This window comes from Ascaphus truei, chromosome 5 (assembly GCF_040206685.1).
Source record: "Ascaphus truei isolate aAscTru1 chromosome 5, aAscTru1.hap1, whole genome shotgun sequence".
NCBI classification, from domain to species: domain Eukaryota; kingdom Metazoa; phylum Chordata; class Amphibia; order Anura; family Ascaphidae; genus Ascaphus; species Ascaphus truei.
Window position 1 is genome coordinate 63,264,536 of NC_134487.1, and position 22,595 is coordinate 63,287,130.

A 22,595-nucleotide genomic window follows, 5' to 3' on the forward strand; every position below is an offset into this window, starting at 1 on the left:
GCCCACAGGACCCACCAGATGCCTGGTCTCCAGTAACCGGTCCAGCGGAGCGTTATCCACAGCACCCTCCTGCGAGGGAACCCTCTCCATGTTCCGCCTGCGGAGAACAAGGCTACCGGTATGTGGACTGTCCACAGATGGATTGATCATTCAGCAGAACCGTCGCCTCGGCTTTTACTGGGGAAAATTACACGCCCTGGCTACTTCCAGCCCTGATTGGGGGAAAAAACGTCCAGGCCCTTGTAGATTCGGGCTCTGGGAAAACTCTGGTCCTCCAGGAACTGTTACCGCCTAACGTGTGTTCTTTTAACTCCCCATGGAGCATAGAATGTATACACGGCGATGTAAAACGCTATCCGATGGCCAAAATCCGGCTACAGGTAAAAGGTGAGGAGGCTTACCTCGAAGTAGGAGTCGCTCCTTGGCTCCCTGCCCCCGTTGTGCTCGGTCAGGACTGGCCTTTCTTTTCGGACCTAATGGCCCCAGTCTTTCACGAGGAGCCTCCTTCTAGGGCTCAGAAGAACCCTGGCAAACTGTTACCCTTCTCGGCAGACCTTTCTCCCAGTAGACACCGGGTTCAAAAGACTCGGAAGTAAAGACGCTTGGACAAACAGGACTGGTTGCAGAAATCTGGGTTTCAAGGTGACCATTCTAGTAGTCAGAGGTCACAAGTGATGGCTGGGGATGGCCAAAGGGAGGGGGATATGGGCCCTGGAGATTTACCAGACCTGTATCTCCCTGACTTTCGCCAGAAGCAAAGGGAAGACCCAGTCCTTGCTAGACAGTATGACAAGGTGGTGAAAATTGATGAACAGATTTTAGATACACAGGGGGTGATAGTATTCCCCCAATTTTGAGCTATCAAAGGATATCCTATATAGGGTGAATAGGCAGACACAAACAGGGGAGGTCACCAGACAGATATTGGTTTCCAATGCGTTTGTTAAATCTGTGTTCACTCTAGCCCATACTGTCCCTTGGGGTGGTCACCTGGGCAGGGATAAAACATTGGACCGTATTTCATCCCGATTCTATTGGCCAGGGACGCATAGTGATATTGCTAAGCTATGTGCAGCATGTCCGGAGTGCCAGCTAACTAGTCCAAAAGGACAAAAACCAGCCCCTTTGGTTCCTCTACCCTTGGTGTCAGTTCCCTTTGAGAGGATTGGGGTAGACTTGGTAGGACCTCTAGAACCTTCTGCGAAAGGACACAGGTTTATCCTTGTAATAGTTGACTATGCAACAAGGTATTCTGAGGTGTTCCCCTTGAGAAAACAGCAACAGCGAAGCAAGTAGCCAACAAGTTGTTGGAACTGTTCTCACGGGTTGGACTTCCCCAGGTGATGTTGACAGACCAATGTACAAATTTCATGGCTAAACTGATGCAGGATGTCTTAAAGTTACTAGAGGTCAAGTCTGTTCGGACATCGGTCTACCATCCACAGACTGACGGATTGGTGGAAAGATTTAACCGAACTCTAAAAGGGATGCTGAGGACATTTGTAGATTCAGAGAAGAGAGCCTGGGATGAACTTCTCCCTTTTCTGCTGTTTGCAGTGCGGGAAGTTCCCCAGGCCTCCACGGGATTCTCTCCATTTGAATTGCTTTATGGCCGCCAACCCCGGGGTATCCTAGACCTCCTAAAGGAGTCCCGGGAGGAACAGCAGTCCCCTTCTAAGAATACCCTGCAATATGTACTAGACCTTAGGAAGCGCCTAGATGTGGTCGGCCATTTCGCCAGGGAGAATCTTAGATCAGCCCAGGACAGTCAGGAGAGACATTACAATCAGAATGCTCGCATGAGAGTGTTTCACGCAGGAGACCAGGTGATGTTATTGTTACCCAGTTGCGAGAGTAAACTCCTGGCCAAATGGCAGGGCCCATTCAAAGTACTCCGCCGTACGGGTGATGTGGATTACGAGATCGCTCAACCAGGGTCCAGGAAGGGTAAACAAATTTACCATGTGAACTTGCTGAAACCCTGGAAGATGCAGCGGTCTCTATTCATCCACCCGGTGGAGGAGGAAACGGACTTGGGTCTTCAGCCTCCACGGGAGAACATCGTGAGTGACGATAAAATCCCAATGGGTAAACAGTTGTCCTCTGAACAAAAAGGGGACTTGTTAGCAATAATTACACAATTCCAGGATGTTTTTTCTGACTTACCAGGACAAACTCACTTAATTTCCCATGCAATCGAGACAGCACCTGGGGTAAAAGTACGTTCCCGTCCTTATAGGTTGCCTGAAAGTCGTAGGGCTCTGGTAGAGAAGGAGGTACAAGAAATATTACACTTAGGAGTGATTGAGGAATCATGCAGTGAGTGGTGTAGTCCACTAATTATGGTCCCTAAACCCGATGGGAAGGTAAGATTTTGTGTGGACCTCCGAAAGGTCAATGCGGTATCCAAGTTTGACGTATATCCAATGCCAAGGGTGGATGAATTAATTGACGCCCTTGGTAACGCGGAATATATATCCACGTTGGACTTGACAAAAGGATACTGGCAAATACCCTTAGAGGAAAAGTCCAAATGCAAAACAGCCTTTGCCACTCCCATGGGTTTATACCAGTTTGTGACAATGCCATTTGGACTGCATGGAGCCCCAGCCACATTTCAGAGACTCATGGATAAGGTACTGAGGCCCCATAGGAATTATGCTGAAGCCTACCTAGATGACATTGTAATTTATAGTAAACACTGGCGGGCCCATTTAAATAGGCTGAAAGCGGTTCACAAATCTCTAAGAGAGGCAGGGCTCACAGCCAACCCTAAGAAATGTGCCCTGGGTAAGGCGGAAACCAAATACTTAGGGTATGCAGTGGGAGGTGGAAAAGTAAGGCCACTAGCCGACAAGGTAGTTGCCCTGAAAGAAGTTCCGACCCCCCAAACAAAAACGCAGGTACGCTCTCTGCTGGGTTTAGTTCATCCCCAACTATTCGGAAGTGGCAGCCCCTTTAACGGACCTCACAAAAAAGTGTGCCCCTACACAAGTGGTGTGGATTGTCAGAGAGCCTTTGAGGACATAAAAAGGTGCCTATCAGAGGGTCCCATCCTTAGAAGCCCAGCTTCAACAGCCCTTTTATAGTGCAAACAGATGCATCAGAGATAGGGCTAGGGGCAGTGTTGTCACAACAGTTTGAGGGAGTTGAACATCCTATCCTTTTCCTGAGTAGGAAATTGTTCCCAAGGGAAAAAAACTACTCAGTGATTGAGAAAGAGTGCCTCGCAGTAAAGTGGGCAATCAAGGCTTTGAGGCATTACCTGGCAGGAGTCCATTTTACTTTGGTGACGGATCATGCTCCACTGAAGTGGTTAAATAGCATGAAGGATTCCAATGCTAGTTTGACTAGGTGATATATGGCCCTCCAACCCTTCTCATTTGAGATTCAGCATAGGCCGGGCATATAACTGGAAAACCTATGTCTAGTCTGCAGTGCAGCACTGACTAGGTTAACTTTAGCTGGGAACCTCAGGACAATCAGTTGGATCCCAGCTGCCTAATCAAGGTGTGTTAAAACCCAGGCTGTAGACACATGGAGCCTGGCTGTTGAGGAGAGAGGAGTAAGCTGCTGAAGAGATTTCCTGATACAAGGTCTGATTAGCAAAGTAGATGAATTGTGAACTCTCTGTCCCCTGCATAGAAAAGGGTAACTGCCTGATTTATACACTGTCTGCTAAAGAGAAATTGTTTTTGTTTGTCTGCTGAAGAAAAGCCATTTTTATTTTGTTGCTGATGAAAAGCTATTTTTGTTTTGTGTGCTGTATATCTTTTAAGGCTAAATAAATAAGCCTTGTCAAGAAACCCGCGTGTGTAGTTGCATGTACCCTGCAACAATAGGAATAACATTGCATCACCCTGAATGCATACCATCACCCACATGTCCATCATCATATCACTCTCAGTCCCTTTGATAATGGTGTGCTTTATCCCTTGAGTATCCACAACAATAAAGAGAGTGTAAGTGTGAGGGATAGCGCTTCCCTGTGTTGAGGCCCGGTGGTGCACTTATTATACTACCTCCCTGATCACTGCTCCTGATCAGGATAATCCTTGGAACTCAGCAACACCGCACAGTGATCCCACGCCGCACTGTGCTGCTCTCTGCAGGAATGGATACACCCGCTGACTCCACAGGGGAGGGATCCCCAGCCGGAATGATCCTTTACCACAGTCTCTGCTATGGAATCAGATACTCTTTCTGCACTCAGGCTGCACGGGCATTCAGGGACTGTCCTGCAGCATGTCTCTTCCTCTCTGAGTATGGTGAAGGAGTCTCTGTCTTAAGGCAGTCCCTATAACATACAGTATCCTCTCGTGTCTCAGGGGACTAACTGGGCCCTGGGGGTATACCTCTACCCTAGCCCCTGCATGCAGAAGATCTTTTGCTGTAGATTCTGTCTGATCCCAGACTCTGGCAGCTCACCACGTGCAACTGGCACTGGTGATATTACACACACTGTATAACTTAGAAAGCAGCACCCCTTCTTCCTATGAGGGGCCTTTCTCTGACACAGCCAAAGCAACTACTCTAGCTGCACTGCACACAACACTGTCTCTTCTTGCCAGAGCACACAGCACTGCAGCAGTGTCACTGACTAGACATACTCTCAGCTAAGGGCAGGGTCCCTACCTAAGGGGCCTTCCCTATGAACTTACCCACTAAGCTAGTGGGGAGTGGGGCCTACCTGGGGCCCGGGGGTAACCTGGCCTAGTGTAAGAAGCCACTTGCTCCTTACACACTTCCTCCCCCTTCCTTCTCCCAGCTCCCACTGACTAGCGTGGTCTCTGCAACATTGTATCCTTCTCCAACAGGAGAAGCTGCAAACTCTATTTGCTGGCTGGCTGCACGTGATGTGGGTGAAAGGGCAGTCCCCAGAGGCTGCTGGGAATTGTAGTCCACTCAGGACATCTTTAACATTAGGGCCACGTGCGCTATGTCTGCCGCGCCTGTGCAACCCTGTAATGGCCGCCACTGCTCTCTTCTGCGCCTGCGCGACCTTGGGGAGTCCCTGCGCTACGGAGTGCCATCTCTGCCCCTTCGCGCTCACTATATTGGCCGCCGCGTTGCGTCTGCGCGAGCCTCCGCACCCGTGCGGAGATAACAAAGATGGCGGCGCCACGCCTCTGACGCCACCGAGAGACGCGCTCGCCCCCACAACTGCCTTCCCACTGGGGAAGGTAAGGAGAAGAGGAACGGGGAACCGGGGAGCCAAAGAGGACCTGACTACATTTATAAAATAGCACAGACCAGCCCCCCTCCCCCCTGTTTATTATGTTGTACATATGGACAGTACCCTCTAAGTCAGGAGCCCAGAAAAAGATTAAGGGAATCCACAGTAAGCTTTGAAATATGCAAACAATATGTCACAGAGGGCCTAAGTAATGGGGACTCCTGGGTGACGGCGGATCGGCGCTAACCACAGATCTGCATTAACAGAACTGTCCGGCGGAAGGGAAGTGGCAGTTCCCGCAATGACAAAAGGTATTGGGTTCACTTGTACAGGATCCAATAGGATCCCCCATGGAACTAGCATTACTTGGATAATATAGAGGGGTATCTTGCACAGAAGAAAGCGGGGCGCCCCGGTCTCAGAATAATTAAGCAACTTAGATATATACCTCCCTTGGAGTGTTTAGCGTGGGCATTGATGGAAGCACATAAAGCATTGATAAAAATAAATAAATAAACCATACAACATTGTTGAAGTGTGGTGCGCGGTCCCCGTGCCTGGGTAACTGTATAAAAGACTGCTGTATGACAAAAGTTCCTGGCACTCCTGTTATTCCACAAACCTTGCTACCTCATCGCCCAGCCACCTGAATCCAGCACGCTGAGTCAAGGTAACCTATGAGGAGTAGCCATATATATAACACACGAATTGAATCTTCCTAGAAGCCAGACAGGGAGGTCTACACTGTGTGTCCATTTACCTTCTCAGGATACTGGCATCAGGCCTGGCTGGGCATGTATGCTAATGGATAGTAATGAAGTGTGCCAGGAACTTTATTGGTACAAACAAGAGCTTTATTAATTCCATTTATTTGGATCCACATGTAAGGACATTTTTCTTCAGACAATAAGTGGCAAATAATATAGCTGCATTTGGTATTCTTCATAGACAGCTCTCACTACTATCCTAGGGAGGTTCTTACTTGGTACCCTGGGCACTTGATTTGTGTGGTATTTGCTGTCCCTGCATTTGGATTTTCCTCCTTCCCAGCAGGACCCGTGGTAGAGATACATCCACCATCAGGGATACATATCCTGTCACTCTGAATACCCTCCTTATCCAAGACATCACAGGGACTCGTATTTAGAACTGGTCAGTATGGGCCAATTCCGCGGTGCTCCAGAACCCTCAGCTCAAAAGGATTCCCCCCAGGAGTACCATGCATCCTCCTCTTTCAGGATAGACAAATAACCTCGGACCATTGCTATGGGCTAGGATTTGAAGGGGCACATTCTCTAACTATAAAATAATAAAGGTGACAAGACATCCTTACACATATAGCTCTATGAAGAAACATTACTTACTCTATGTACAGTGCGATGACTCCTCCAGGGACCTGAATCTAGCATCTTCTACCCTCCCTATATATACTTCCCAGTGACATCACTATCACTATGCCTACAGGGGGAGTGGTTTGGATCTGCAGTCATTCTATACCACATGACAGGCTTGACACCTTCTAGAAGGTGGGTGTGGATAGGTTTCTGCCTAGTAACCCTATACCATGTAGCGGGAGAGGTGCATTACACTTTCAAAGCCCATAGTGTTAACCCTTTAAGGCCCTTAACCTGTTAAATGAAAATAGTAAGCATACTCGTGACTTAACATCATCTGATAACCTAAAAGTGTGTCTCATGACTTCTGTGACAGCGCGGCTCTTTGGCACCTGGAAATAGGTATACTTTGGCCAGATCCACAAAAGGGGGCTACATTTTTGCATGCCTTTACTCCTATTCATAAAGCTTTTGTGGAGCGTAGTCCCTCAGCACAGGATAGAGCTTCTGAGAAAGTAATAACTTCTTAGGAGACACTGTAAGGCGCTATTAACTAAATGCAAAGATCCTATTTCCAATACAATGTGTATGTTTTGGATTTACATAAACACATGTACAATAGAAGTGGTGTTACATTCTTCTTAACCAGTTAATCACTATGAGGTCAGTCATCAATCTCCCAAATACTTCCATTAGCTGAAGATAAGCTTCACACAGTGGCAGAAATAGGTACACCAGGTTTGGATAGGTATAGGATATAAGAAACAGATATACAATAGTACAGTACCTGCTAAATAGTACAGTTGGAGAGTGTGTAAAGCTACCAAATATCCAGGTCTGTAGTTTGCACAAGTGCATGCAAAATAAAAAAATATATCATCCTTGTTAAAATCACAAAAATGTGCTTTATTTTAGATAAAGTAGCAGATTTAGAGCAGCCCTATTGTCTAGTCTTCCAGAAATGTGATCGCTTTAGTGGTTGGTTATTGTTGCACACGTATTATTAAGCTGAAGTGGATGAAAAGTACATATACAGTACTGACAAGTTTGTATCCATTTCAATATACAGTTGTAGTGTATAAAACCGTTAACATAAGCACACAAGCAGCACAGTATAAAATGCCATGCACTGGGCAATACATATTGCGGGATTACTTGATGATTTCATTATCGACTAAGAGTTCATGGTGGAAAAGTGATGAAAATATCACTTTATAAATTTACTTTGGAATCAAGGAAATAAATGTAGCCAGGTCTTCCCCCGTGCCCGCTTACCTCACAGTTGCTAGCGGGAGTGTTTAGCTCATGCGTGGGGCCGCTCCATTGCACTGCGGGGTCACGCGGATGGCCGGTGCGGCATGCGGGTCAGTTGGACGCTGCGGGGGCTTCGTGCAGGCGGGGCGAGGGAGCTCCGTTACTCAGCGGCAGACGCCAAGGCAGGGCACCATCATTAGACATCTTGTGCATGCGCAGAGTGTCCCGGGAACGGCGGTCATCTCAGAGAGCGTGCGCATGTGCAGTGACCCCAGCGGGAGCGGCAGCCATCTTCTATCAGCTCCGCAGGGGAACTAAACTCCCCAGAGTGCTCTGGGGCTAGACACAACGTGATGCACAGTTACCAATAGGGTTCCCCGGATCCCCTGAGCGGGTATTGCTACATTTGGCGCGCTTAGAGCGCAAGGCGGCAGTTGGAGCCAAGACAGAGAAGGGGAAGGTAGGGTCTGGGTGTCAGTGGCACCCAGATTAGGCCAGAGTACCCCTTAGGTCCAAGATAGGCCCCACTCACATAATAGATTGTGGCTGCTTCAGGAAAAGGCCCCCAGCTAGGGACCTTTCCCCAGTAGCCTGATAGTAATAGGCATCAGCAAAGACGCCGCGCAGTGAATTGTGGCTTGTGGTCAGGGACCAGACCACCTACGTTAAGAGACTCTTAAAGGGGAGACCCTCCTACCGGAGCTCACCCCTTCGCGGATGATGACGTTGCTGGATCAGTGGATCCCTGTTTGCTAGTCGGCCGCACCGGGTTCTGTAATACTCGCCAGGTACCTCAACTAAAGTGCACCAACGGTTCACGGGTAGCACTACCATGCACACTTTTGGGTGGAGAAAGATGAGTGATCGATGCAGCAGCCGCTCTGAATACTGGGACTCACCAGGAAAAAATTAAAAATCAGGCTTTATTGAAGTTACATTAAAATAAAGACATTCGGTACATACAAAAATCTCCTTGAGAAAGGGCAGTTCATGCCCGAAACGCGTGGGAGGAGGTTCTTCTATTTTTGTATGTACCGAGTGTCTTTATTTTAATGTAACTTCAATAAAGCCTGATTTTTACGTTTTACCTGGTGAGTCCCAGTATTCAGAGCGGCTGCTGCATCGATCACTCATCTTTCTCCAGCTACTTCGGATCGTGCCCGCGCCGGGGAGTGACGTCACTTACGTTGGACAAAGTGACACGAGGAAATAGAGAGTGAGAGCTACGGAGGACGGCTTCATCGTGAGTACTTGCAACTCCAGGCTGATCCTTGTCATACTGCACTTTACATTATGGACATTGCTTTGTCTTAGTTCAGCAGCAGTTTACTCTCCAATACTCTCTCTCTACTTACGCTCCTCTACCACTACTATATTATTGGCATATGCCACTAGGTATATTGCCTTTGAGCTTTTCAGACGGTTTCCTCCTTTCACACTTTTGGGTGGGCCTTGACATTGGGGAAAGGGACATCAGGGTATTGGTGCCTAGCATCCTTTGTACTATGGGGACACTCATTTGGTTTATTGGGGTTGGGTGCGATATATACTGTGTGGTACAGGTTGCCGTTATGTTTTCAGTAAAACCCGTTATTACATACTTGTGGTGTGATTACTGTTTATTATTTCTATCTCTATGCTTATGTAGTGGTGTTCCTGTTTCCCCTCTGTACCTCCGCTGTAGGGCGCGTCTGGGGGTTCCGCGGCGGCCCGATAGCATAGGGCGCCGCCATGTTGTAATTGGCATTGCGCAATACTCATGCGTGATCGGAGGCACGGAGAGAGTTCACGCATGCACAGTGTAAGCGCGCGAAACGGCTGGCCAATGACAGGAGGCTCTGGGGTAAAACTACAATGCCCATGAGCTTCAGCCGAGCCACATGACGCCAGGGAGCGAATAGGAGTGCAGGATTGGCTAGCAGGCAGGAAAGGGCAGCGTGTGGGCGAGACCACGCTAGCAGAGGGTGCCGGAGGAGCAAGGGGAGAGGTTGTGTGTGCAGGGGGTCAGTGACCCGCCTGCGTAGGCCAGATTCCCCCTCAGGCCCAGTGCAGACCATGAGTCACCATTAGCTTGTGGTGCTGCAGGGAAAGCCCTAGAGAGAGAGACATTCTATTCCCTTACTGTATTAGCAGGCAGGGACACAGTGTTCTTCCTGAGCTGCGGTGTGCGATCAGTGGTTTGGGCTCAAGCTGCTGGACATTTCCAAACTTGTGAGAGACTATGCTGGATCGGCGGATCCTTTTCGAAGTCTGTTACCGGCTGCTGGAGTAGCCGGAAGGTATTTAATAAGTGCACCAACATCGGTACCTTTAGACGCTGATCCCGCCTTGGGGGAGGGTTCTTTGGGGACACTGGGTTGAGTGACCAAGGGACTGAGTATATACATTGGACACAGTGTGGGGTACACGCGGTGGTGGGAAGTGACATTACTCAATGTGGAGAGTGGCCAGGCCACTGGTGTATAATTACTGAGTATCAGCTATTCATGTACTGTGATTATCTGTGTTTTATCCCTAATAGGTGTAAGCTAAGGTTTTGCAATAACGTATTAGTAAAAGGTTACAACGTTGTGGCTTGTTATCATTATTCTTATATAGCCATGCATAATAATGGTATATTACTTTCCTCTCTGTTGGCAGTAAGTCCTGGTAAGTACAGGTATGCCAGCAGTAGTTATGGAGGTTTTCCCTCACACCAGGGTGAGGTGCCCTATGTATGGAGGGGAGTGGCTGTATGCTCTGAGTCCCTGGATAGTGACATCAGGGATGCGCCTGCCTCCTGAAGTATATAAGGCACAACACAGTTAGTTAGAGTGTGGTTCCAGCAGCTGTGGGAAGTTGTTGGGAAGTTGTATTTTCCTGCATAAGGGATTGTAGGAACACTTTGTGACCCTAGTGCAGTAACTAGCGGTCCAGGTTGACCAATCAGCCTGTCCAAGCCGCTCTGTGTCTTGGGACCTGGCACAGAGGAGATCTCCCTAGGAGAAGAGGGAATCCCACTTCAATACGGGAGGGCGTACCTGGCAAAGGGACAGCACCAAGAGATGTGCGGCTAGAGCCGGCAGCTGCATGGGGCAGTCTGCTACATCCCAATCTACAATAAAGATGACCTTGTTAACGAAACCCCCACTGTGTGAGTGTGAAATTACTCAACAGTGGCAGTCACCACCAAGAAGGAGTTCCTCACCAGGACCATCTCCCTGCGGAAGCACAGATCCTGATGAGGTGGAGGCGCTGCACATGATGTAAGTTGAACTCGCACCCACTACCTCAGCTGCCTGTCTGGAAGACATCCCCTAATACCATCAAGCGGGAGACTCAGGAGCCCTGTTGCCTGCAGGTGCACCACCAGACACGAACACGCAATGGGGATTAAGTAGACCAACCGGGCCAATGTGAGATTGGGGGGGGGGGGGGGGGGAAACCCGTTACACTTACCTAGGGGAATCTTACTTATTGGGGATCCTGGGTAAGTGGCGGCGCTGCCAAGAACATATTGTTACCCCAGGCTCCTAATTAGCGGAGGCCCAGAACTCGCTGAGCCAGCAGGTACATACAGCACTAGTAGTCTCTCTATATCAGGAGGAAAGAGGGATTAATTCCTTGCTGGGGGGCAAGGCCAGCTCTGTGACAATCTGTAGAAGGCTGATGCACAGGAGCAGTACGGATAATAAAAGATTTTGCGGCCTCTTATTCCAAACCAATAAAGCTTGTTAAAAAAAAAAAAAAAAAAACATTTGCCGCACGGGTTGCTGGGTATTGTAGTCTTCCTTCTGCATTTGATTCTCTGCTGGCTTGCACGTCGGGATCGCATGGAGCAGCAGCAGGTCAGTAATCTTGTGCACCCTTCTTCCGGCCAGCACTCGCCCAGGCACTGCAGCACGGACGAGGTGATCCGGTTACATACACAGGGCGGGTTATTTGACCTCCCCCCCGTCCTTTCCACACTGGTCTAACTATGCCCCCTGCCCCAGTCCTGTGCTTGTTTCGCAGGAAGGTGACTTCCCCGTTACTAATGCAACATGCAAGCACCCAGCTTTGCATTTACCTGTCACATGGTATCCTTTCTGCCTTCATCTTACGTCCACATTGTATGTCATTTGCAGCCCCTTCATTTGCTTCTCGCCTCACACACTGGTATATAACTGATCGGCCTTCTATTTTGTATTATTTGTGTTACTTTTTTTTCTTTACGGAGATCTGGTAGGAATAGTGTGATGTTTCCACTTACAATGCTGATCTGCCCTTTATGTATCTATAATGAAAGCATGTACACCATCGGTTTGTACATCATCTTCCCAAGGGCGACTTGCTGCAAGCGCTGGGTTAGGAAACGTTATGCTATAGCTCAGACCCATGTGAAGCTGCAGCTCAGATTAATCTCATTCCTCCTACCCAGACAATGCAAGAGAACCTGCACGAAGCCTTCTCCACCCCCCCCCCCCCCAACCCAACCCCACAGTATCCTGGACCCCAACAAAGCAGCTGTAATATTTCAAATTTATATAAATCTACCTATCCCTCACTTTCCGTTCCTTGCCCCCACACACTGTCATATAACGGACCCCTTCCGTTTTTGGATTGATATCTTTTTTTTTTTCTGCCTTATTTTGTGAGTTACTATTTTTAAAGCAATTGTACATTGCGCCCTTCCTGTTTAAATGGCTTAGAAACCCTTGTGCCTATCATGCAGCTGTATGAAAGCGGGGGGGCGGGGGGGAGGGGGGGCTTTCTGTCATGGCTTTGGCTTTCTGCCATGCCAATAAAGCTTGTTATTTGATTGCTTCACTATCCCCTGGACATCCACAATTGGGTGCTGTGCCCCCCTCACTCCACTGACTGCAGGGCCCTGCACACTGCTTCCTCCCCTTCTCCCCTCAGAGCTGGTGAGGTCATTGGAGGGGGAATGAGTGGTTTGCTTACTTCTGTACTATTGAAGGCACAGCTGCTCAAGACACAAATCAGCCCCTGCAGGAGCCCACTGCTTGTAACCAGGAAGAAACTCGAGACGTAGGGGTAAGAGAGAAAGGGGGAGGCATTGGAGAGAGCAGAAAGATGGGGGAGTAACGGAGTGTGGGTACATTTGAAAGGTGCATGGAGGTGAGAGGGATGTGTGAAAGAAAGGGTGGTGCAGTAGGGAAACTGAAAAAGTGGGGTGAAAGGGGGGCATGGGTAGTACGAGAAAGCAGGGGGTGAAAGAGGGGCATGGGGTAGTACGAGAGCAGGACGTGAAAGGGATTGTATGGAGGTAAGAGACCGTGAAGGGGTTAGAAAAGTAATCTGGAGCATGTGGTTGTGGGAGACAATATAAGCTCACAGGAGGAGAGGAAAAATGGTCGGATTTTTGTTTTTAACTATTTAAAACAAAAAAAAAGCACATTTTTTTTTCATCCACAGGCCGGATAACTGCAATTTTGTCTTAACAGATGTATTCTTTGAGTTACATACCCCTATTAAAATGTTAGTTCTTGGGGTATTTTTCTGTGTTGCTTTACTATATAGACTTGACCTTTCTAGAATAATAATGAAAAAAATGCTTATTAAACAATGTAAATAAAATGTTACATCTGCATTCAATTTATTGCAACTCTGATGTACTGTATGCTGCAAAGTAGCTACAGTATGTGAATAGCAATGCGTTGCAGACCCGTCTGGCAGCAAATAGATGAGTGTAATTTATTATGTTTGCGTTCATGTTTGCACGCGGCCAGTAAGTGACTTTGTGCTAGACGTGTTATACCTGTCTAAGTTGCCAAAAATCCAATCCATCCACAATCTCTTTTGAAACATAACAATGTCTTGTCTTCTTTAAACAAATATAATCCTACCTAGAGCAAACACTTGGGTGGCTTGGTTTCTTCGGGAGATAAGTATTCACTTCTTGGCTGCACCTTTTTGTTTGAGTGCTTGTCAATGAGCCTCTTGCTCTGGTCTAGGAAGTTTTGCTGCGGCCATTTGGCCATAACCAAAACAGGTTCATTTTGGCACGGGACACTTTGCCGCGATGTGCGCTCCTGCGCCCAACCCGACAAGCCAGGTCTGCCGTGCCCGTCCGCCCATTACATGTTTAAATGTCCCGCCACACTACCTAGACGGGCTGCTCCGGCTTGCCATCTTTAAATGTCCCGCGGGACATTTAAAGTTGGCATGTTGGAGCGGCCTGTCTAGGCAGTGTGACGGTCCCGCGCGGGACTTACTGTCAGGATTGACAGGATGTAGATCAGAATGTAACATCTGCTGCAAAATGTCTGCCAGCGGTGTTTTGGTCGCAGCCAAACGTCCCATTCTGTCTTACTCAGCCTGTCTGTTGGAAGAGTAATGGAGATTAGGAGAGCCTGGAGATTTGCCTGTGCAAATTCACATTAAGAAGTGATACACAAAAGGCAATAGCAGCAGGAGCTCCAAACTCTCCCATATTTCTCCCCCAGATACTGACCTCTAAAGGGGCTGCCGGTATCTCACATTCAGTTTAAAGGTCACGCGGCCAATAGGAGGCTGCACGTGAGGATGTTGAAGCTTTCTATTGGGACACAGGACCTTTTTTAAACAGACATTTTCTGTGTCCAGCCGGAGCTGCTACTGGCAGTCTCTTTAGAGGCAAGTATCTCCGGAAGCAAGGGGTCCACAGAGCTGAAATTAATCCCCAGCTCCAGACACCACCTCCGTCCCACCTAGCCAATTAAAATATATGTAAATATCTATTGTAGATGTCTGACACTTTGATTTTTGTGTAACAAAAATGAAATTAAATCCCATGCAACTACTTATTCATTTTAGATGTACGTGGGACTGTGTTTCTGAGGGAATTACAACCGACTGCTGAGAAAAAGCTGCATAACTTGTGTCCCCTGTTTGCATTGTTCGTGTTTTTCCTGTACTGGCTTTTGTTTGTAGATACTAGTGGCTTTATACTGTAAGAGAATCCCTGGTTGCAGTGTAAGCACTGTATGTGAAGAGATTAAAAGCAACGTTCCAGATGTCCGAGACGTGAATGTGCTCCCAAGTGATACGTCTATTTGCTATATTGTAAGAGAGAATTGTAGGACGTCTTAACTGCATGACCACCAGCTAAAAAAAGGGCTGCTTGTTTTGTCTAATCTTTTGAATCCTCACCTTAAACCCTACCACAGAAATCACTGTCAAATCTGAAGCCGTATTACGCTAGACAAATACATATTTTCGAATAAGGTGGTGTCGCATAGTTGGTATTTATTGCTATGGAAACTTAGTCCCTGATCCAGACATGCTTCGTTACATAAATGTCACAACTGCAGCAATAAACAGCACTGTTAAAAACGTCACTGATTTCCACACACACAAAAGAAAACTATGAATAGGACGAGTATCCTCTTTCGTGTCTGTAATCTGCAAGGCCCCTATAATACTGAAGGGTTTAAGTAAAAATGCAGCAAAATTGAATAAAAAACATAGTACTCGCCTCTTTCTTCCTCCTATACTTTCCTCCCTGCCCCCTCTCTATTCACCACGTCTCCTTCTCTGCCTCCAACACATTCACTTATTTTTGCCATGGACTCCTTTCTCCATGAACATCACTCTATCCTCTTCCGATCTTTCTATACCATTCTGCAGCCTACTGAAGATCTAGGACCACAGCAGTGCTGTCAGCAGAACTGCTCCGTGCTTGTAACGCACACTATTATCAGCCACAACGTTTTTCAACCACGGTGGTGAGTGACAGCACTGTCAGTCCTAGTGTTGTACTTTATGAAGAGCCTCCATCTCTCAGGGCTTTTGTGTGGCCAACCACAAAAGGCCTTTTCATTGAGGCATTAGGGCAGCACTGCAAGGCAGTCGCAAATCTTAATTTCTCGGGCACGGCTGTCAGCTGATGATTTTGCACCCTGTATATTTAGCTTGGCCCTATGAATTTGCTTTAATACCATCTCGAAAACATCGCAAAGTTTTATGCAGTGTTTGGGACTAGTCAACCTCGCCATGTGATATGTGCTTTGCCATGTGGCTGAAATGTACATCTCCCCCAACTTGGTTCATGAAGCCACGCTGGAAATAATGGACTAGTTTAGAGCAGCAACTCTTACCCCACCCCATTTTGTTTGTTTGCATTATTGGAAACGGGGGCCCTTCGGAGCTGAAAATAGTGAGGACCGCCTACAGTAGTTCCTATCCTGTAAAAAATAAATAAATCTTCAAAATAAAAATATAGTGGGGTATTCAGTTTTTAATCAGTCTGTTTTCAGGATCTAGAACTGGGCACCAAACGTAACATTTCAGTCTGTTACTTGATGAATTATGTTGGACCTGCCTAGCTGTTTGTTTACGAAGTATTTTCTGCTGATACGTTTCTCCTCCTAGGTTTATAATTTAAATCTGCTGAAATGGCAGGGAAATTGATGTTTTGAGACCAGTTTTATTCCTTTTAGGGGACACGGCCAGCTCTTTGGTAATCTGTTGGAGGCTGAGGTGAATGTTTTGGGTGCATGTTCCTTCCATAGGAAGCTTTTAAGAAGTATTTTCATTTTTCTCCTTTTTCCTACAAAGGGTTGCTGGGTGTTTGTAGTCTTCATTTGATTCTCTGCTGGTTGGTACACCCGGATCGCACAGAGCAGCATTAGGTCAGTCATCCTATGCACCCTTCTCCCGACCCAGCACTAAACAAGATGATGGGGTGATGGAGGTTTTCTGACCCCATTTTTGCCTAACTGTGCCCCTGAGCTGCCCTAGTTCTGTACATGTTTCCCAGGGAGGTGATTTCCCAGTTAATAATGCAATATGCAATACGCAAACACCAAGCCTTGCATTCCTCTCTTACCTGTCACATTTTATCCTTCCTGCCTTTAGCTCACACCCAGATTTTGTCGTTGCATTCACTTTAACGTGATGTTCTCACCCCACACACTGGCATATTTATTGATAACTTCCTCCTTCTTATTGATCTATTTTCTGCCTTATTGTGTTAGTCACTTAAAAAAATAAAATAAAAGCAAACTACTGTTATCATCTAAAGTGCTTAGACACAATTATTTATCAAGGATCGGCATGTATGATTAAAGCATGTAGAGCAACTGTCAAGGGCCATATAAGATGTAAGTCAGTTGTTCCCAAACCTCTACTCATGGACCTCCGACCACCAGAGGTTTCAGGGATAACCAATGCACTTGCTCACAAGTGAAAGCACTTAATGTCTATATGACTAGCATGCTGGGTGGTTTAGCCAGAAAGTTGGTGTGTGCAGAACCCTGAGGACTGGTTTAGTAATAGCTGCTGTAAGTACTTATTTTTGAAACCTTGTTTAGAGCTTCGAAGCATGGGAAACTGAAAGGAAACTGGACTGTATGTCCACTGGGATCGATAGAAAAATACAAGACAACTTGAATAGAGAATCCCTAAATTCTTGGCAAAAATGTGAGCAATTGGTGGTTTCTGGATCAAAATAAGGCATTTGTAATGGTTGCAATTGATATAATTCAGAGTTCTAGTAGCTGTGTTGGTCCTGGAGAAATGCAAATTAATGGAGAGTTGTGATACCTCTTTGCAAACCAACATTAGTCGCTACTCCTTGAAGATGAAACCTACAAGGTTTCGAAAAGGTCTGTAGGCTACACTATAGTTTCATCTATGCAGAACTCTAATGTTGGTCCTCTAAAAGGTATATCGAATTGATAACGGATAGCAGTCATCGTAGCCTTCTCGGACACTGTAAGGCTGTGCTTGTACAGCCGACGATGCGATTGATGACATCGCCATTGCGATGAGTTGTATTTGAAGTTTAGGTGATGTCGCTGGCTGATGTCATAAAAGGGGAGGGCAGAGGCACCGAGAAGCTCCCGATTGGCCGCAAGGGGAGGCGGTCGCCGAAAAAAATCAAATATCCGTGACTACCAGATTTCTGGTAGCACTGTCGCTTTGTCGCCGTCGCGTGCACTATAAGCGACGGTGACAATGCATTTGTTTTGCCGCAACGCAACAGCGATGTCGCCGGCACAATAAGCGCGACGTAAGGTAGCATCAATGTTTGTCTTTACATTATTTGTGCAAATGCTTTCACAAAACCACTGCAGATTACATGTAGAATGTTTTCAACAAAGAAAACCTACACCTGTGAAGAGGTGTTTTTAAATGAAATTGCACTGCTTGAACGGGTCCCTCTTGCACTAAAGAGGCCGTTTGTGTTTGAAGTCCTTTTGTTTTGATGGATGTCTCTTGCCAACCTGAGCAGATTTACAAGCTTTGTTTGTTTCCTTCTGTTAAGGTCTATTCATAAAGCCATGCTAGCTGTAGTGTGTGCTTATGGAAGTGAATGCGCTTACCAATGGTGCCACAAGTTATCTGGCTTTGTAAACGAGGCAGACACAAAAAGAGAGACTGGAATACACCAGACTCAGAAGGGCCAGTGGTCCAGTGAAAAGCCCCTTACGTAACAGCATTTTCACTGGCCCTTCTGTGTCTGTGTATACCAGTCTCTCTTTGTGTCTGTCGTCCCCTACTGCACCATTCACTTGATTTACTGATTTTTATCATCAAGACACAGGAGTGCTGGTGTCATATCTGTTGTGTTGTTTGTAAACGAGGCCCCTATTGTGCTAAAAAAAAAAAAAAGTGGGACAACTCTCCCTTGCATGATTGCATGCCCATACTGTGTGTGATTTATTCCCTTGTCATTGAAGATAGATTCTTTGTAAGTCCTTACAATCAATATGTTTAACACATTACTATGTACTTCTAATGCAAGAGCAACACTCTCTAAGATTTCTATTTTTAGTCTCTTTGCTGTGTTGTCACCGAAGGTGTATACTGTATACAGTACTGTAGATAAATGAACATGCTCTTTATGTATCATCTGTGTTTATAGTTTGAAACCAGTACACTATATAATTCATGCAGTGCGTAGTGTTCGAAATGCATAATTTACAAAAAGAATCATGTGGAAAATTTTGAAAAAAAACAATACGGTAAGTTTTTTTTTTTTTTTTCATTTTTACACAACTTTCTGCTGTTTAAAAGATCAGGATAAAGCAATTGTGTTACCTTTTCAGTGCTTTTTAAGTTGGGGGATAAGCATAGATGGGTGAAATAGGTAGATGATAGATATTATATTAACGATCCTTAGTACGGATAAAACATTCCAAGCTTTCAAAGATATTATCTATCTATCTATCTATCAAAAAGATTTTTAAGCAATATTGGTCTTGGAGAAATGTTGATTTGTTGTATGTAAGGGACCAACGACATGGTTTTCATGGAGGAAATTACTTGATGAAGAAACATTTCCAAGCTCTGTCCACTAGATTTCTCTATGAAGGACCCCAATATTGGCCCCTGAAATATTATCACAACCTACTGTACTACATCAATCCTTTCTCTGCAATCTTTAATTAGAACTGTAATAATTGTGTATTTAATTAGTCATCCTGCCGTTTAATATAGTTGTACAGTACATGTCCTAATTGCTCAAATGCTGGCATTCATTGTGTGTGTATACATGACGTGGCGTGATGATGCAACGGGCCGTTGGAACGTGCAGGAGTCCCCTCCGGTTACGAGTGAGCGGGTCAGCGTTCTCTCTGATTGCCAGAGCCTTATCGGAGTGTCTCCCAGGTTTCTGGAGCATTACCTTTATAATTTGAACTGTGGGGACCTGATCGGACTAATGCTGTTTTATCTTGACTCAATTGGGAGTTGGCACTGTTGATCGTGAGTCCGTCACTGTTCCTGAGTCCACGGTTCTACTTGCTCCTTAGGATGACTACAGGCTCCGTTGCTTCAACAGCCTTAATTGGACAAAACAAACTACCTTGGGAGTTTTTCTTTCAAAGGAGTATCTTGAGGAGTGGCTCCTACACGCACTGCTGCAAGCTGATTATCTTTTAAAGAGGACAGTGCGAGCGCAAGAATCCTTTTCAGCCTTAATTGGACTTTCACTAGTCTGTTCCGGTAACCGGATATCTCTTTGTACATGCTTGATTTTATTTCATAGAATGCGAGTGTTTATTTTTTATACATTCATGCACTATGGAGTGTGCGCTCTTCTTTTTTTTTTTTTTTTTTTTTTTTTTTTTTCTTCTTCGCTCTCTCCTCAGTAGATAATTTTGTCTCTGATTTTGTGCAGCTATGATCACTTTGTGCTGAAATTAATATCCATGCCCCATCATCAAGAGTTCAGTGGCAAGGCCATGCTGTAAATATGAATAAATCTATAGTGAACCGACTAGTAAAAAAAGAGCATTCAGATATTTCGATTGTAATCATTTAGTTCAGTAAAATACACCTATTATTGCCTATTAGTTGAATGATGTGCTTAACGTTTTTCAAACTGGGCTGGATGGTTTAAAGTGAATACTATATATAGTCTTAATGCCGAGTCATGATTGTTTGTGGTTGCTAAGACGTCCAAGCTATTGACCTTTGATACCACCCTACACTCCCTTTTCTCACAGAGAGATTAAGCAGCTTTCTTTGTTTTATCTCGTGCTCCCTTTTCAATACTTGTACAGTATTTTTCCTTCTAAACGACCTTTTTTTTTTTTTTTTCTCCCCCCTCCCTCAAATGCATTGCAGACAGAATCAGGTTATGGTGGGTAGAAAAGTGAGAAAACCTCTCCACCCTACAAAGCACAGTAAATATATAATACCCAATAGTGTGTTCGTGATTATATCACATTTCTGCAAATCTGCTTTATTCATCCTATTGCCACGTTACTCTGAGACTAAGCAGCAGACCTGGGCAGAGATATGCAACTGAGCCCCAAAAAGACAAAACCGCTGTCTGCGAGTGAATCCACCGACTGTGTCTTTCAAGTCCCAGGCTTAGCTGTGCAGCTGATATCACTTGATTTCAGACTCTCTTGGAGATGACACCCAAGTTGTAGCAAAAGATACCGGCAGCCAAAGGTTGTCGGCTGTTTGCTGCCCTTATCTGATTTTACAGCGGCTCTGTTACTGGTTTTGGGTAAAGTATTTCAAATGTATATTGAAGCATTTTCGATCTTTACACATTACCCTGCTCTCACAGCCTTATCTCCACACAATCCCTCTTATCTCCAAGCTCCAACTCCTGCAGCTATCTGAAACGCACCAACCTTCTTAGCCCCCTGTACCCTAAGTTTTCACTTGCCCTTTCTTATAGATTGTAAGCTCCTTGGTGCAAGGCCCTTCTTGCCTACCGTAACAATGTATGTTGTTTATTTTATTGTTTGTCCTCCAACCCTATTGTACTGCGCTACATGTTGGCATGTTATAAATAACAATTGCCGTTTAATACATTAGGCAAAAGCTCTAGTGAATAAAGTGCATAGGAAGCTAAATATGACGCATACAGTGGGTGCTTATTTACATGGCTCTAACCAGAATTCTTGGCTACAATTTAGCCAACGTATGACATGACAATGGGTAAATGAAGCAGGTCTGGGGACTTGTGAAAGATACAATACTCATGTGTTTGCATACTGTATTTTTTAACTGCATTAAAAACAATTTTATTACATAATAGTGTTTTATTTTTATTTTTTAATCGATGAACTATAGGTGACAATCATCCCGCTAAAACTTTGGTAGTCTTGGATTGTTGTCTTGAAATCTTGCTGTTAAAGTAATTGCAGAATAAATGGGATGAGGGTGTATTCACTCTGAGAGGTTCTGAATATTTATTCATAGGACATACTTGGTTAATTTCTCCATGTGAAAATCTGTGCTGATTGGTTGATAAAGTAGACCACAGGACCCACAGTGAGGTGTTACCCCCATGGCACATCCGGACGCTATGGGGGGGGGGGGGGGGGGAGCTATGTATAAAGAATTGTATTTAAAAAAAAAAAAAAAAAAATTAATGAAGGTGTCCAAAAAATTAATTTCTCACCTTCAATATTTGGCGGTATATGTAGGTCTATTATGTCATTCTTCATGTTCTTACATTTAGCTCATTATTCTTTGTATGATGTAAGTCACATTCATACATATGAATGCATTAAGAATTGTTTGTCTACTTGCATTTGTCTTTTACAGCAGGAAAAACTGTCAAGTTTACTATATTAATGGCGCACATAAGTGGCGTATTCTTGAAGTTACATTTGTGTGCCTCCACAGACAACCTCCAAACTACACCAGTGTCATATATTTTTCTTTGTGAAAGAAGTTAATGCACCAACACCGCTCACCACATGGAAATTGATTTGACATCTTGGCGCATGAAGACGCTGTAACTTGCTCTGCTTCTGTGCATCTGTATTGTGACATTCACAAACACTTTTTTTCCATGGTATGTATTTTTCGTTTGTGATGCTTGATGACCTCATTGAGGAACACACATTTGTACTCGTGGCACGCGACCACTATAATCGTGGCCTAATGGTCAACCCAGTGACAGAAGGTGATTTGTTTTTGTCGAACATCATTTTCATCTTGCATTACTTGGTTGACAATGCGTCCTGTAACTTTGCTCTGCGCACCAGTTTGCGATTCCCTGAGTGTGATTTGGTGCATTTGGGACGAGTTAACAATGCATATACTGCTGTAGCAGATGTTCTTGCCATCGATGACGCAATGCTCTATTGCAATATTTACATAAACACTGCTGTTCCATTGGAAACGATGGTAACAAATGTGTTTAATGCACGTCATATTTGCTGCATTCTTTTTTGGGTTAGCAGGGGTAATAACATCTGCTGAATCTGTATTATAATTGTACCATACGCTGGGGGCCCCCCTGTTCAGATAAGGCCTGGGACATAGTACAGTGAGCCTTGCTGAGCCGCGCTGAGCAGATGCACTTACTCCCTGCATCTGTCATCAGCGCTGCTTTAGCAGCCGCTTCCGCACGCTTCTGCATGCGTGCGGAGGCTCAGGTATTTTGGAGA

At 45.5% G+C, this 22,595-nt stretch overlaps 1 protein-coding gene across 2 annotated transcripts in view; it reads left to right on the plus strand.

Moving 5' to 3' along the window:
• The first annotated feature begins 11,489 nt into the window (after positions 1-11,489).
• FAM3C (FAM3 metabolism regulating signaling molecule C) overlaps positions 11,490-22,595 on the plus strand; it is a 45,870-nt gene continuing 34,764 nt past the window's right edge. Inside the window, exon 1 of one of the 2 annotated variants that reach the window (XM_075599934.1) lies at positions 11,490-11,591. The gene's annotated coding sequence lies outside the window, so the exon portion shown is untranslated. Of the gene's footprint in view, positions 11,592-12,612; positions 12,781-22,595 lie in introns of those variants that run through there. The other variant, XM_075599935.1, reaches the window with a different exon arrangement.